This window comes from Aotus nancymaae, unplaced genomic scaffold, assembly GCF_030222135.1.
Source record: "Aotus nancymaae isolate 86718 unplaced genomic scaffold, 86718_ANA_hifiasm-v0.15.2.pri h1tg000033l, whole genome shotgun sequence".
NCBI lineage: Eukaryota > Metazoa > Chordata > Mammalia > Primates > Aotidae > Aotus > Aotus nancymaae.
Window position 1 is genome coordinate 38,830,122 of NW_026988447.1, and position 14,220 is coordinate 38,844,341.

The following is a 14,220-nucleotide window of genomic DNA, read 5'->3' on the forward strand; positions in this document are numbered from 1 at the left end:
TCTCTGAGTGGATGTTCTGTTTGTTGTTGATGAAGTTATGTCAGTTTCTTAGTTTTCCTTTTGACTGTCTGGCTTCTCTCCCGTAGGACTGCTGAGGTCCGCTCCAGGTCCTGCCTGCCTGGGGATCACTTTCAGCAGCTGCTGAACAGTAAAGGTTGCTACCAGTTTCTTCTTCTGCTTTGTCCCAGAAGGATACCTGCCAAATGTCAGTCTGAGCTCTCCTTTATGAGGTGACTCTTTGGATATACAGGGGTTGGGAGCTGCTTGAGGAAACAGTCCTTTATATTAGCTCAGGTGATGAGCTGTGAGCCCCGTTGTTCTTTCAGAGCTGCTGGGCTGGTAAATTTACATCTGCAGCAGCAGAATTCATAACCCCCCTCCTTTTTTTGTCCCCAGGTGTTCTGTCCCAGGGAGTTAGGGCTTTATGAGTCTCAGCTGTACTGCTGCCCTTTTTTTTTTTCTTCAGGGCTGCCCTGCCCACAAGGAGGCAGCCTAGTCACTCTCAGCCTGCATGAGCTGCTGTGGGCTCTGCCCAGCTGCCATGTGAACTTCCCTGCAGTCCTGTTTATATGGGTGTAGTTAGAGCTGCTTCCGCAATGTTGGCCTGCCTCTGTAATCATGGACTTTCTCTGTAATGGCACGTTACCGCAGCAACAGCTGGCTGCCTCAGTAATGGAGGACGCCCCTCCCCCACAGAGCTGGACCATCCCGGTTCAGCTGTGTGTGCTGTGAAACTCTCAAAGGAGAGCGTTTCCAATTGCTGTTTTTTTGTTTTTGTTTTTGTTTTTGTGGGGGTTGGACCAGCCGGACCTGATCTCCTGGCTCCCTGCCTCAGAGCCTTTTATTTTTTCATTGAAATTTGGCTCTCTACCAGGTGACCTGGTCGCCTGTTGAATAGGTGCTGGGATCTGTGTGATTTCCCGTGCGGCAACCCACTGTGCGACTGAAACCATGGCTCTGAGATTCGTGGCACTTTTTTTGCCCGGGAATCTCCTGGACTGGCTCCCTGTTTCAGCTCCCCTTGCTGGCTAAGTGGGAACACAGTCCCATTTACTCTGCACCGGGAGCAACTGTGCTGGCTGAAACCATGGCTCTGAGATTCGTGACACTTTTTTTGCCTGGGAATCTCCTGGTCTGGCTCCCTGTTTCAGCTCCCCTTGCTGGCTAAGTGGGAACACAGTCCCGTTTACTCTGCACCCGGAGCTGCTGCACTGGGGCCCATGCAAAACAGCTGCGCCAGCCACACCAGCCACGCTGGTGACCCATGGGGCTCCTCCGCCTGTGAATTTCCTGGTCTATGGGCAATAAAAATCCATCTGGAAATGCGGCGTCCACTCACCCTCTGCACTTTCATTCGGAGCTGCAATCCTGAGCTGGATCTAACTGGCCATCTTGGAACTCCCCCGCCTTTTTTCATCCTTTTACTCTAAAAGCAAACTTATTTAAGACTATAAATTTTCCTCAGTACTATTTTCATGTACTCCATTGGCTTAAATATGAAATATTCTTCTCATTAATTTCCAGTTAGTAATTTCCCATTTATTTTTTCCAATATATCCTTTTATTTCTAATTTTCAAGCTTTTGAGATTCATTGGCTTTTAATTAGAGGATGTAGCCAAAAATATTCCTCTCTTGGCCAAATACATGATCAATTTTTGTAAGCATTCATGGACATATGAAAACAAATGTAAATGTTTTTGCAAATGTTTGAGGAGTAGAATAATTTAAATATTCTTTTTTAAAAAAAATTCAATAGGTTTATGGGGAACAGGTAGTGGTTGCTTATGTGGATAAGTTCTTTAGTGGTGATTTCAGAGATTTTGGTGCACCCATCATCTGAGCAGGGAATGCTGTACCCAGTGTGTAGTCTTTTATCCCTCACCAACCCCACCCTTTCCCCTGAGTCCCCAAACTCCGTAAGTCCATTGTATCATTCTTATGCCTTTGTACACTCGTAGCTTAGCTCTCACTTATAAGTGAGAACATTTGATTTTTAGTTTTCCTTTCCTGAGTTATTTCACTTAAAATAATGGTCTCCAATTCCATCCAGGTTGTTGCAAATGACATTATTTTGTTACCTTTTATGGCTAAGTAGTATTCATTCCATGGTATGTATATAATTTCCTATATTGACTCACAGACTATACTTGCAACAACAACTTTCTTATGGTTTACAGATAAAATGGATTTTGTTAATAGAATGCATGTGCTCACACACACACAAAACAGCTTTATTATGGTTTAAAGATAAAATAGATTTTGTTGTTAGAACATGTACATATGTATATCTCATTTTCTTTATCCACTTGTTGGTTGATTGACATTTGGGCTGGTTCCATATTTTTGTAGTTGCAAATTGTGCTGCTATAAACATGCATGCACAAGTACCTTTTTCATAAAATGATTTTTCCTCTGGGTAGATACCCAGGAGTGGAATTGCTAGATCAAATGGTAGATCTACTTTTAGTTCTTTAAGGAATCTCCACACTGTTTTCCCTAATGATTGTACTGGTTTACATCCCCACCAGCAGTGTAAAAGTGTTTTCTTTTCCTCACATCCATGCCAACAATTAAAAAAATTTTTTTTTAATTGCCATTCTTGCAGGAGTAAGGTGGTATCACATTGTGGTTTTTATTTGCATTTCTATGATAATTAGTGATGTTGAGCATTTTTTCATATGTTTGTTGGTTATTTGTATATCTTTTAAGAACTGTCTGTTCATGTCCTTAGCCCAATTTTTGATGGAATTGTTGTTTTTTTTCTTGCTGATTTGTTTGAATTCTCTATAGATTCTGGACATTATAATAGTCCTTTGTCAAATACATAGATTGCATGGATTTTCACCCACTCTATTGGTTGTCTGTTTACTCTGGTGATTATTTCTTTTGCTGTGCAGAAACTTTTTTCCCATCAATTTATCTTGGTTTTTGTGGCATTTGCTTTTGGGTTCTTGGTCTTGAAGTCTTTGTCTAAGCCAATGTCTAGAAGAGTTTTTCCAGTGTTATCTTCTAGAATTTTTATGGTTTTAGTTCTTAGATTTAAGTCTTTGGTTCATCTCGGGTTGATTTTTGTATAAGGTGAGAGATGAGGATCCAGTTTCATTCTTCTACATGTGGCTTGCTAATTTCCCAGCACCATTTGCTGAATTTTTTTCTTTGCTTTGTTGAAGATCAGTTGGCTGTAAATCTTTGGGTTTATTTCTGGGTTCTTTATTTTTGTTCCCTTGGTCTTTATGTCTGCTTTTTTTTTTTTTTTTTTTTTTTTTTTTTTTTTTTTTTTTTTTTTTGAGACAGAGTTTCTCTTTTGTTGCCCAGGCTGAGTGCAATGACACAATCTTGACTCACTGCAACCTCTACCTCCTAGGTTCAAGCGATTCTCCTGCCTCAGCCCCCTGAGTAGCTGGATTTACAGGTGCCTTCTCTCACATCCAGCTAATTTTTTGTGTTTTTAGTAGAGACAGGGTTTCACCATGTTGGCCAGGCTGGCCTTGAACTCCTGACCTCAGGTGATCCACCTGCCTCGGCCTCCCAAAGTGGTGGGATTACAGGCATGAGCCACCATGCCTGGCCTATATGCCTGTTTTTTATACCAGTACCATGCTGTTTTGGTGACCATGGCCTTATGGTATTGTTTGAAGTCAGGTAATATTATGTGGTGCCTCCAGATTTGTTCTTTTTGCTTAATCATGCTTTGGCAATGCAGGCTCTTTTTTGGTTCCATAAATGAATTTTAGTATTTTTTTTTTCTAGTTCTGTGAAGAATGATGGTGGTATTTGGATGAGAATTGCATTGAATTTGTAGATTGCTTTTGGCAGTATGGTCATTTTCACAACATTGATTCTACCCATCCATCAGCATGGGATGTGTTTCTATTTGTGTCATCTGTGATTTCTTTCAGCAGTGTTTTGTAGTTTTCCTTGTAGAGATCTTTCACATCCTTGGTTCAGTATATTCCTACGTATTTTATTTTTTCAGCTATCGTAGAAGGGATTGAGTTATTGATTCGATTCTTAATTTGCTCATTGTTGGTGTATAGTAGGACTACTGATTTGTGTACATTAACTTTGTATCCTGAAATTTTGCTGAATTTATTTACCAGCTCCAGGAGCTTTTTGGATGAATCTTTAGGATTTTCTAGGTATACAATTATATCACTGGTGAACAGTGACAGTTTGACTTCTTCTATACTGATTTGGATGCGCTTTGATTCTTTCTCTTGATTGCTCTGACTAGGACTTCCAGTTGTATTTTGAATAGAGGTAGTGAAAGTGGGCCTCCTTTTCTTGTTCCAGTTCTCAGGGGAAATGCTTTAACTTTTCCCTGTTCAGTATGATGTTGACTATGAGTTTGTCATAGATGGCTTTTATTACCTTTCAGTATGTCCCTTCTATGCTGATTTTGCTGAGGATTTTAATCATAAAGTGATCCTGGATTTTATCAAATGCTTTTTCTGCATCTATTGAGATGATCATATGACTTTTGTTTTTAATTCTGTTTATGTGGTGTATCACATTTATTGACTTGCAGATGTTAAACCATCCCTGAATCCCTGGTATGAAACCCACTTGATCATGGTGGATTAACTGTTTGATATGCCATTGGACTTGGTTAGCTTTTATTTTGTTGAGGGTTTTTGCATCTATGTTCATCAGGGATATTGGTCTGTAGTTTTGTTTTGTTTTGTTTTGTTTTGTTTTGTTTTTGGTCATGTCCTTTCTTGATCTTGGTATCAGGGTGATACTGGCTTCATAGAATGGTTTAGGGAGCATTCCATCTTTCTCTGTCTGTTGAAATAGTGTCAATAGGATTTGTACCAATTCTTGGAATGTCTGGTAGAATTCAGCTGTGAGTCTATCTGGTTATGGCTTTTTTTGTTGGTAACTTTTTAATTACCATTTCAATCTTGCTGTTATTGGTCTGTTCAGAGTTTCTATTTCTTCCTGGTTTACTCTAGGAGGGTTGTATATTTCCAGGAATTTATCCATTTCCTCGAGGTTATCTAATTTACATGCATAAAGGTGTTCATGTAGCCTTGAATGATCTTTTGTATTTCTGTGATACTAGTTGTAATATCTCCCATTTTATTTCTAACAGATCTTATTTGCATCTTCTCTCTTTTATTGGTTAATCTTGATAATGGTCAACCAGTTTTATTATCTTTTAAAGAATTAGCTTTTTGTTTCACTTATCCTTTGCATTTTTGGGGGGAGGGATTTCAATTTCATCTAGTTCTGGTCCGATCTTGGTTATTTCTTTTCTTCTGCAGGGTTTGGGTTTGGTTTGCTTTTGTTTCTCTGGCTCCTGAAGTATAACCTTAGAGTGTCTATTTGTACTCTTTCAGACTTTTTGATGTAGGCACTTAATGCTAGGAACTTTCCTGTTAGCCTCACTTTTGCTGTATCTCAGAGGTTTTGATGGTTTGCATCACTATTATTATTGGTTCAAATAATTTTTCAATTTCCATCTTGATTTTATTGTTGACCTAACAGCCATTCAGGAGAGGTTATTTAATTTCCACATATTTGGATGGTTTTGAGGGTTCCTTTTGGAGATGATTTCCAATTTTACTCTACTGTGGTCTCAAAGAGTACTTGCTATAATTTAAATTTTCTTAAATTTGTTGAGACTTATTTTGTGGCCTATCTTGGTGAATGTTCCATGTACTATTGAATAGAATGTATATTCTGCAGTTGTTGGGTAGAATGTTTTGTAAATATCTGCTAAGTCCATTTGTTTGAGGATATAGTTTTAAGTTCATTGTTTCTTTGTTGACTTTCTGTCTTGATGACCTGTCTAATCCTGTCAGTTGAGTATTAAAGACTCCCATTATTATTTTTTTGTCATCTATCTCATTTCTTGGATCTAGTAGTAATTGGTTTTGTAATATGGTAGTTCTAGTGTTAGGTGCATATATATATTTAGGATTGTGATATCTTCCTGTTGGACTAGTCCTTTTATCATTATGTAATGTCCTTGTTTGTATTTTTACCTGCTATTGCTTTAAGGTTCTTTTTTTTTGTTTGTTTTTATTGCATTTTAGGTTTTGAGGTACATGTGAAGAACATGCAAGATTGTTGCATAGGTGCATATGTGGCAGTGTGATTTGCTGCCTTCCTCCCCTTCACCTATAAGTGGCATTTCTCCCCATGCTATCTCTCCCCAACTCCCCACCCCCCACTGTCCCTCCCCCATTCCCCCACAACAGACCCCAGTGTGTAGTGCTCCCCTCCCTGTGTCCATGTGTTCTCATTGTTCAACACCCGCCTATGAGTAAGAACATGCAGTGTTTGATTTTGTGTTCTTGTGTCAGTTTGCTGAGAATGATGGTTTGTTTTGTCTGATATGAGACTAGCTAGTCCTGCTCACTTTTGGTGTCCATTTGCATGGAATATCTTTTCCCACTCCTTTAAAGTTTATGTGAGTCCTTATGTGTTAGGTGAGTCTCTTCAAGGCAGCAGATGCTTGGTTGGTGAATTATTATTCATTCTGCAATTTTGTATCTCTGAAGTAGAGCATTTAGGCCATTTACATTCAACATTTGTATTGAGATATGAGATACTATTCTATTCATCATGCTCTTTGTTGCCTGTATACCTTTTTTTTTTTTTATTGTGTTGTTGTTTTATAGGTTCTGTGAGATTTATGCTTTAAGGAGATTCTATTTTGGTATATTTTGAGAATTTGTTTCAAAATTTAGAGCTCCTTTTAGCAGTTCTTGTAGGGGCTGGCTTTGTTGTGGCAAATTCTCTCAGCATTTGTTTGTCTGGCAAAGACTTTATTTTTCCTTCATTTATGAAGCCTAGTTTTGCTGGATACAAAATTCTTGGCTGCTAATTGTTTTGTATAAGGAGGCTAAAGACAGGACCCCAATCCCTTCTAGCTTGTAGGGTTTCTGCTGAGTAATCTGCTGTTAATTGGATAAGTTTTCCTTTATAAGTTACCCAATGCTGTTTCCTCACAGCTCTTAGGATTCTTTCCTTCATCTTTTTTTTTTTTTTTTAAATACTTTTAAGTTCTGGGGTACATGTGTAGAAGGTTCAGGTTTGTTACTTAGGTATATACGTGCCATGGTGGTTTGCTGCATCCATATCCCATCATCTACATTAGGTATTTCTAGTAATGCTATCTCTCCCCTATCCCCCTACCCGCTGCTATCCCTCCCGTAGTCCCCCACCCTGCTGACAGGCCTGGGTATGGATATTCTCCTCCCTGTGTCCATGTGTTTTCATTGTTCACCCACTTATGAGTGAGAACATGCGGTGTTTGGTTTTCTGTTCTTATGTCAGTTTGCTGAGAATGATGGTTTCCAGCTTCATCCATGTCCCTGCAAATGATATGAACTCATCTTTTTTTATGGCTGCATAGTATTCCATGGTGTATACGTGCCACATTTTCTTTCTTTTCCTCCTCGGTTCAGGCAATTCTCCTGCCTCAGCCTCCTGAGTAGCTGGGATTACAGGCACGTGTCACCATGCCCAGATAATTTTTTGTATTTTTAGTAGAGATGGGGTTTCACCATGTTGACCAGGATGGTCTCGATCTCTTGAACTCGTGATCCACCCGCCTTGGCCTCCCAAAGTGCTGGGATTACAGGTGTGAGCCACCACACCCGGCCCACATTTTCTTTATCCAGTCTGTCATTGATGGGAATTTGGGTTGGTTTCAATTCTTTGCTATTGTGAACAGTGCTGCAATAAACATACATGTGCATGTGTCTTTATAATAGAACAATGTATAATCCTTTGGGTATATACCCCGTAATCGGATTGTTTGGTCATATGGTATTTCTATTTCTAGATCCTTGAGGAATTGCCACACTGTCTTCCACAATGGTTCAATTAACTTATACTCTCACCAACACTGTAAAAGTGTTCCTATTTCTCCATATCCTCTCCACATCTGTTGTCTCCTGATTTTTTATTGGTCACCATTCTAACTGTCATGAGATGGTATCTCAATGTGGTTTTGATTTGCATTTCTCTAATGACCAGTGATGATGAGCTTTTTTTCATATGTTTGTTGGCTGCATAAATGTCATCTTTTGAGAAGTGTCTGTTCATAGCCTCACCCACTTTTTGATGGGGTTGGTTGTTTTTTTCTTGTAAATTTAAATTCTTTGTAGATTCTGGATATTAACCCTTTGTCAGATGGGTAAATTGCAAAGAATTTTTCCCATTCTGTTGGTTGCTGGTTCACTCTAAGGATAGTATCTTTTGCTGTGCAGAGGTCTTAAGTTTAATTAGATCCCATTTGCCTATTTTAGCTTTTGTTGCCATTGCTTTTGGTGTTTTAGTCATGAAGTCCTTGCCCATTCCTATGTCCTGAATGGTATTACCTAGGTTTTCTTCTAGGGTTTTTATGGTGTTAGATCTTATGTTTAAATCTCTAACCCATCTGGAGTTAATTTTTGTATAAGGTGTAAGGAAGGGATCCAGTTTCAGCTTTCTGCATATGGCTAGCCAGTTTTCCCGACACTATTTATTAAATAGGGAATCCTTGCCCCATTGCTTGTTTTTGTCAGGTTTGTCAAAGATCAGTTGGTTGTAAATGTGTGGCATTATTTCTGAGGCCTCTGTTCTGTTCCATTGGTCTATATCTCTGTTTTGATACCAGTACCATGCTGTTTTGATTACTGTAGGCTTGTAGTATAGTTTGAAGTCAGGTGGTGTGATGTCTCCTGCTTTGTTTTTTGTTTTGTTTTGTTTTGTTTTGTTTTGTCTTTTGCTTAGGATTGTCTTGGCTATGTGGGCTCTTTTTAAATTCCATGTGAAGTTTAAGGTGTTTTTTTCCAATTCTGTGAAGAAAGTCAATGGTAGCTTGATGGGGATAGCATTGAATCTGTAAATTACTTTGGGCAGTAAGGCCATTTTCATGATATTGATTCTTCCTAACCATCAGCATGGAATCTTTTTCCATCTGTTTCCTCTCTTATTTCCTTGAGCAGTGGCTTGTAGTTCTCCTTGAAGAGGTCCTTCACATTTTTTATTAGTTGGATTACTGGTATTTTATTCTTTTTGTAGCAATTGTGAATGGGAGTTCACTCATGATTTGGCTCTCTGTTATTGGTGTACAGGAATGCTTGTGATTTCTGCACATTGATACTGTATCCTGAGACTTTGCTGAAGTTGCTTATCAGCTTAAGGAGATTTTGGGCTGAGATAATGGGGTCTTCTAAATATACAATCATTTTTCTGCAAATAGAGACAATTTGACTTCCTCTTTTCCTAATTGAATACAATTTATTTCTTTTTCATGCCTGATTGCTGTAGCTAGAACTTTCAATACTATGTTGAATAGAAGTGGTAAGAGAGGGCATGCTTGTCTCGTGCCAGATTTCAAAGGGAATGCTTCCAATTTTTGCCCATTCAATATTATATTGGCTGTGAGTTTTTCATAAATAGCTTTTAGTATTTTGAGATACATTCCATCGATAACTAGTTTATTGAGAATTTTTAGCATAAAGTGCTATTGAATGTTGTCAAAGGTCTTCTCTGTGTTTATTGAGATAATCATGTGTTTTTTGTCTTTGGTCCTATTTATGTGATGGATTATGTTTATAGATTTGCATATGTTGAACCAGCCTTGCATCCCAGGGATGAATCTCACTTGGTTGTGATGGATAAGCTTTTTGATATGCTGTTGGATTTGGTTTGCCAGTATTTTATTGAGGATTTTCACATCAATGTTTATCATGGATATTGGCCTGACATTTTCTTTTTTAGTTGTGTGTCTGCCAGGTTTTGGTATCAGGATGATGTTGGTTTCATAAAATGTGTTAGGGAGGATTCCCTATTTTTGTATAGCTTGGAATTGTCCAGAAGGAGTGGTACCGGCTCCTCTTTGGACCTCTGATAGAATTTGGCTGTGAACCTGTCTGGTCCTGGACTTTTTTTGGTTGGTGGACTATTAATTGTTGCCTCAATTTCAGACCTTGTTATCGGTCTATTCAGGGATTCAGCTTCTTCCTGGCTTAGTCTTGGGGGGTGTAAGTGTCCAGGAATTTACCAGTTTCTTCTAGATTTACTGGTTTATTTGCACAGAGGTGTTTGTTGTAATCTCTGATGGTAGTTTGTATTTCTGTGGGATCAGTGGTGATATCCCCTTTATCATTTTTTTAAAATCTATATAATTCTTCTCTCTTTTCTTTTTTATTAGTCTGGCTAGTGGTCTATCTATTTTGTTGATCTTTTCAATAAAGCATCTCCTGGATTTATTATTTTTTTTGTTTGAATACCAATAAGTCTTTATTTATTCATTGTATTTTCCTAGGGAAAGGAGAATGGAAGGAAAGAATCAGCATGTATTAAAAAATGATTAGAAAATGGGAAAGGAAGTACCCAGTACAGTAAAATCAACCATCAAATAAACTCACCCCAGTGATGGAGTCACCAAGCCCAAAGGGGCTCAGTCTCCTGCAGTTCAAGAATTGGGGAAAGGGATCAGAAAAGAATAGACAGATACCAGCTTTCCTACCCTCCCTTCCAATAAATTCAAGATTTTACACAAAGCTTTGGTTTCTAGCTGTAAACATGAAGTTACATTTGTTCGTCTCCTATTAAATAATCTTGTGGTCACTTTGACATAGGTTTCTAGCACCTGCATAATCGTTTCTGAGTGACTTGGATATACATTCATATTCCCTTTCTTGGTTTCCTGACCCCACTTTCTATATGGTAGGCCCACAGTTGCATCTCTCTACTTTAGGATTAAAAATTAAGTAGGTTTGATCCATGAAAAATACAGCAGTGTCTTTTTTTTTTTTTTTTTTTTTTTGAGATGGAGTCTTGCTCTGTTGCCCAGGCTGGAGTGCAGTGGTGCGATCTTGGCTTACTGCAACCTCTGCCTCCCTGATTTAAGTGATTCCCATGCCTCGGCCTCCTGAGTAGCTGGGACTACAGGCACATGTCATCACACCAACTGATTTTTTGTTTTTAGTAGAGATGGGGTTTCACTGTGTTGGCCATGCTGGTCTCGAACTGCTGACCTTGTGATCCACCCACCTTGACCTCCTAAAGTACTGGGATTACAGGCATGAGGCACTGCACCCAGCCTACAACAGTATCTTAAGTGTTTGGTATGAATACATCAAGAAATGGTCAGCCAGGTGAAGTGGCTCACCAAACTAAATGGTAATGGTCTTGACTCAGGAGGTTGGGAACAAGGGATGGAAGGTTCCTTGCTTCTTCAGTACTTTTGTATACATTGTTTAAGGGTTGTAGAGACACTTCAAGCATTAAATGTGTATGTGTGTGGATGTGTAAGTTTTGTTTTGGGGGTGAAAAGAAAGAGGACCAAGTGGAAGACAAGTTTTTAGGACAGAAAATTGGGTCTAATACGTAATAGGGGAAGGGGAATACAAAGAAAGCATAGTTCAAGATCCCCACTTTAAGAAGAGGGCTCCCCAAAACTAATGTTTCGATCTTTTTGCCTGATGTGGAACCTTCTGTCAAGCATGCTTTGGCTATTTTTCTCTCGTTAAGAAAAGAAGTTTGTGAACAAAACCCCAAAGAACATGGAGAAAGACCAATATGTTACATTTACACAAACTAGGCCACCTAGCAATTACCAAATTAGTGAAGTCCCACAAGGCCCAGACAATCACAATAACTTGATGGGGGACAGCATTAGGGGAGACAAGAACCCAGGATCAGACACACACCACTGTGTTGAAATAGGACAAATGCAATGTGTTCTATTGCATTTGTTCCATTTCAACACAGTGAGGTAGGTTTGCTGTGATCTCACAGCATGTAAACGAAACCCCCTTTTTCTCCTTTAGCTTTCATGACACTATCAATCACTGCCACAGCAGGGCAGGGCACAGGCCCCAGGCACCACAGAGCCCTTGCTTATGTGTCTTTCTGGAACCCAAGAATTACGAAAGGTTAAGGATTTTAGACCTTACTTCATGTAGCCATCCCTCGACAGCACAGGATTAAGTACAGAGTTATGGGTCTTAAAACTCACCCTTATCAACTCCAGTTTTATGAACACATTCTGTTGTGCATGGTAGGCCTAGTCTAATCTGGTGAAGAATGGATCTTGGATGTAAAGCACATCCTGTGTCCTAGGATTAGAAAACCCTCACCTAATCTTGGTTTCCTCTCTGGGCCTTTTACCTGGCCCAGCCTCTCCTAGCCTCTCTGTACCACCATTTCCAGTTTAGACTAATTTCCAATCTTCCAGAAGGAGGCAATCAAGTCATGGGCAACCCAGTTAAAACCTAGTCTCCCATAAAACATTTTCAAGGCAGAGGGGGTTTCAAGAGGACACTACGGCAGAAAAACCAGCTCTCATTGGCAAAAATGAGGTAGTTCAATAGGCTGTGCACTCCAAACAGTTGCTCTCCACGGTGGCAAAAACAACAAAAAGTATTCCTGCTGTGCAGACCTGGAGCTGCTGCTGACTTATCCCTGAGATTGCTCATGTACCTGAGAACACAGTGTGGGAAATGAGGGCCTTACATTAAAATATACAAAAATACAATACCAGAATATTTATATTAAGAAAAAAAACGTTAAAATGTAAAAGATATGTCATTTGCACACAGTTAGTGAATTTGGCATCCTGGAGAAAGTGGGACTCAAGATGCAGTATCCAAGGGAGCAAGTAAATGAAATCACATTGACCCAGAATGGGGCAGGTGTGAACATAAGAGCAGCATGTCTGCAGCTGTTCCCCCAAACACCCTTTTTGCCATCATCACTACACATTGCTTGGGACAGTTGCCAGCACCCTATCCAAAAATGGGTTTAAGGATACAAGATGTGAAAAAAAACACTGCCTTACTCCTGAGAGATTCCCTTCCACAGAATGTAATGGCTTGGCTCCATGAATCTGATCTTATACTTAATCATTTGACTCTGATGGGAATTACTATTATATATCCTTCTTTAAAAGGAAAACAACTTCCCTATCCAGGCCGCTTTCAAAGGCTGGAAATTCTGGGGATGGAGCATCAGATAAAGCATGCAGGTTGTAGGGTGATTTCCCCTCCTGATTGCCCCCAGAACCCTCACTTGCATTTGGGCAGAGCGTGGTTGGAGTTCCTTTGATTCACCCTTTCTCCCCAGCTAGAGGGAAGAAAGGGTGATAGTGTGAACCCCAGTCTGAGATACATGGCAGTGCCAACTAGCCCCAATGCACCCTATTCCCACTTTCTCCACTCTACCTGCTCCTCAAAACTTCTTGGTAGCAAAAGAATAGGCCCCACCCATTGGGGCTCAATTCTGGGCCTCTAGAAACAGGGCAGGGCTGTGGATTTCTTCCTCCCAAAAGTAGATTGGCTTTCCCTGTGAACTAGGGGCCTGCTCGGGCTTCAGTGGACATGAGGCTACCATATGGCGGATGCTCTGGCAGAAGTGGCACTTCTTGGGCTGGAGTGGCAGGTTGCATTCCTTGGCATGATGGTTTAGACCTCCACAGTTGTAGTGCCTGTCTCCTTTTGATCTGTGATTCTGCATGTACTTCCCCTTTGGCTGCTTCTCACTCCCAATACAAAACACCCCAACAGGTCCAGTGACATGGATGGATTCCAGACCCTTGACTGACTTCTTAAAGGTGAACCCCACTGCCTAGCCATCCTCCAAGCTCTGGAAGCTCTCCATGTGCACAAAACCCTTACTCTGGTGCACAAAGACATCCACTGGAGGGTTGAGCGCGACCCTGGCATGGGTAGTCATGGACAGGAATCCTAACCCCATGCACCCATTGAACCACTTACAGATGCCTGCACCGTGCAGCAGCTGAGGCCGTCCACCACTCAACCCGTGCCCTCCCAGCACCTCCTCGGGCACTTCCTCTGCCGCCTTGGTGCAGCCACCTGCAAACTATTAGTTGGACACAGAGCCCATGGTCGTCAGCTGAACCTGTGGCAAAGGGTGGATTTATTGATTTTTTTGAAGGGGGTGTTTGTGTGTGTGTGTGTGTTTGTGTGTGTGTGTGTCTGTCTCCTTCAGTTCAGCTCTGATCTTAGTTATTTCTTGTCTTCTGTTAGCTTTTGAATTTGTTTGATCTTGCTCCTCTAGTTCTTTTAATCATGATATTAGGGTGTCTGGCGATTTTAGATCTTTCCTTGCTTCTCTTGTGTGCATTTAGTGCTCTAAATTTCCCTCTAGACATTGCTTTAAATGTGTTTCAGAGATTCTGGTACATTGTAGCTTCATTCTCATTGGTTTCAAAGAACACCTTTATTTCTGCCTTCATTTCATTATTTATC

General features: G+C 40.2%; 1 pseudogene; it reads right to left on the reverse strand.

Moving 5' to 3' along the window:
- Nucleotides 1-13,225: 13,225 nt before the first annotated feature.
- On the reverse strand, nucleotides 13,226-13,855 carry LOC105731305 (protein lin-28 homolog A-like; annotated as a pseudogene).
- Nucleotides 13,856-14,220: the final 365 nt, after the last annotated feature.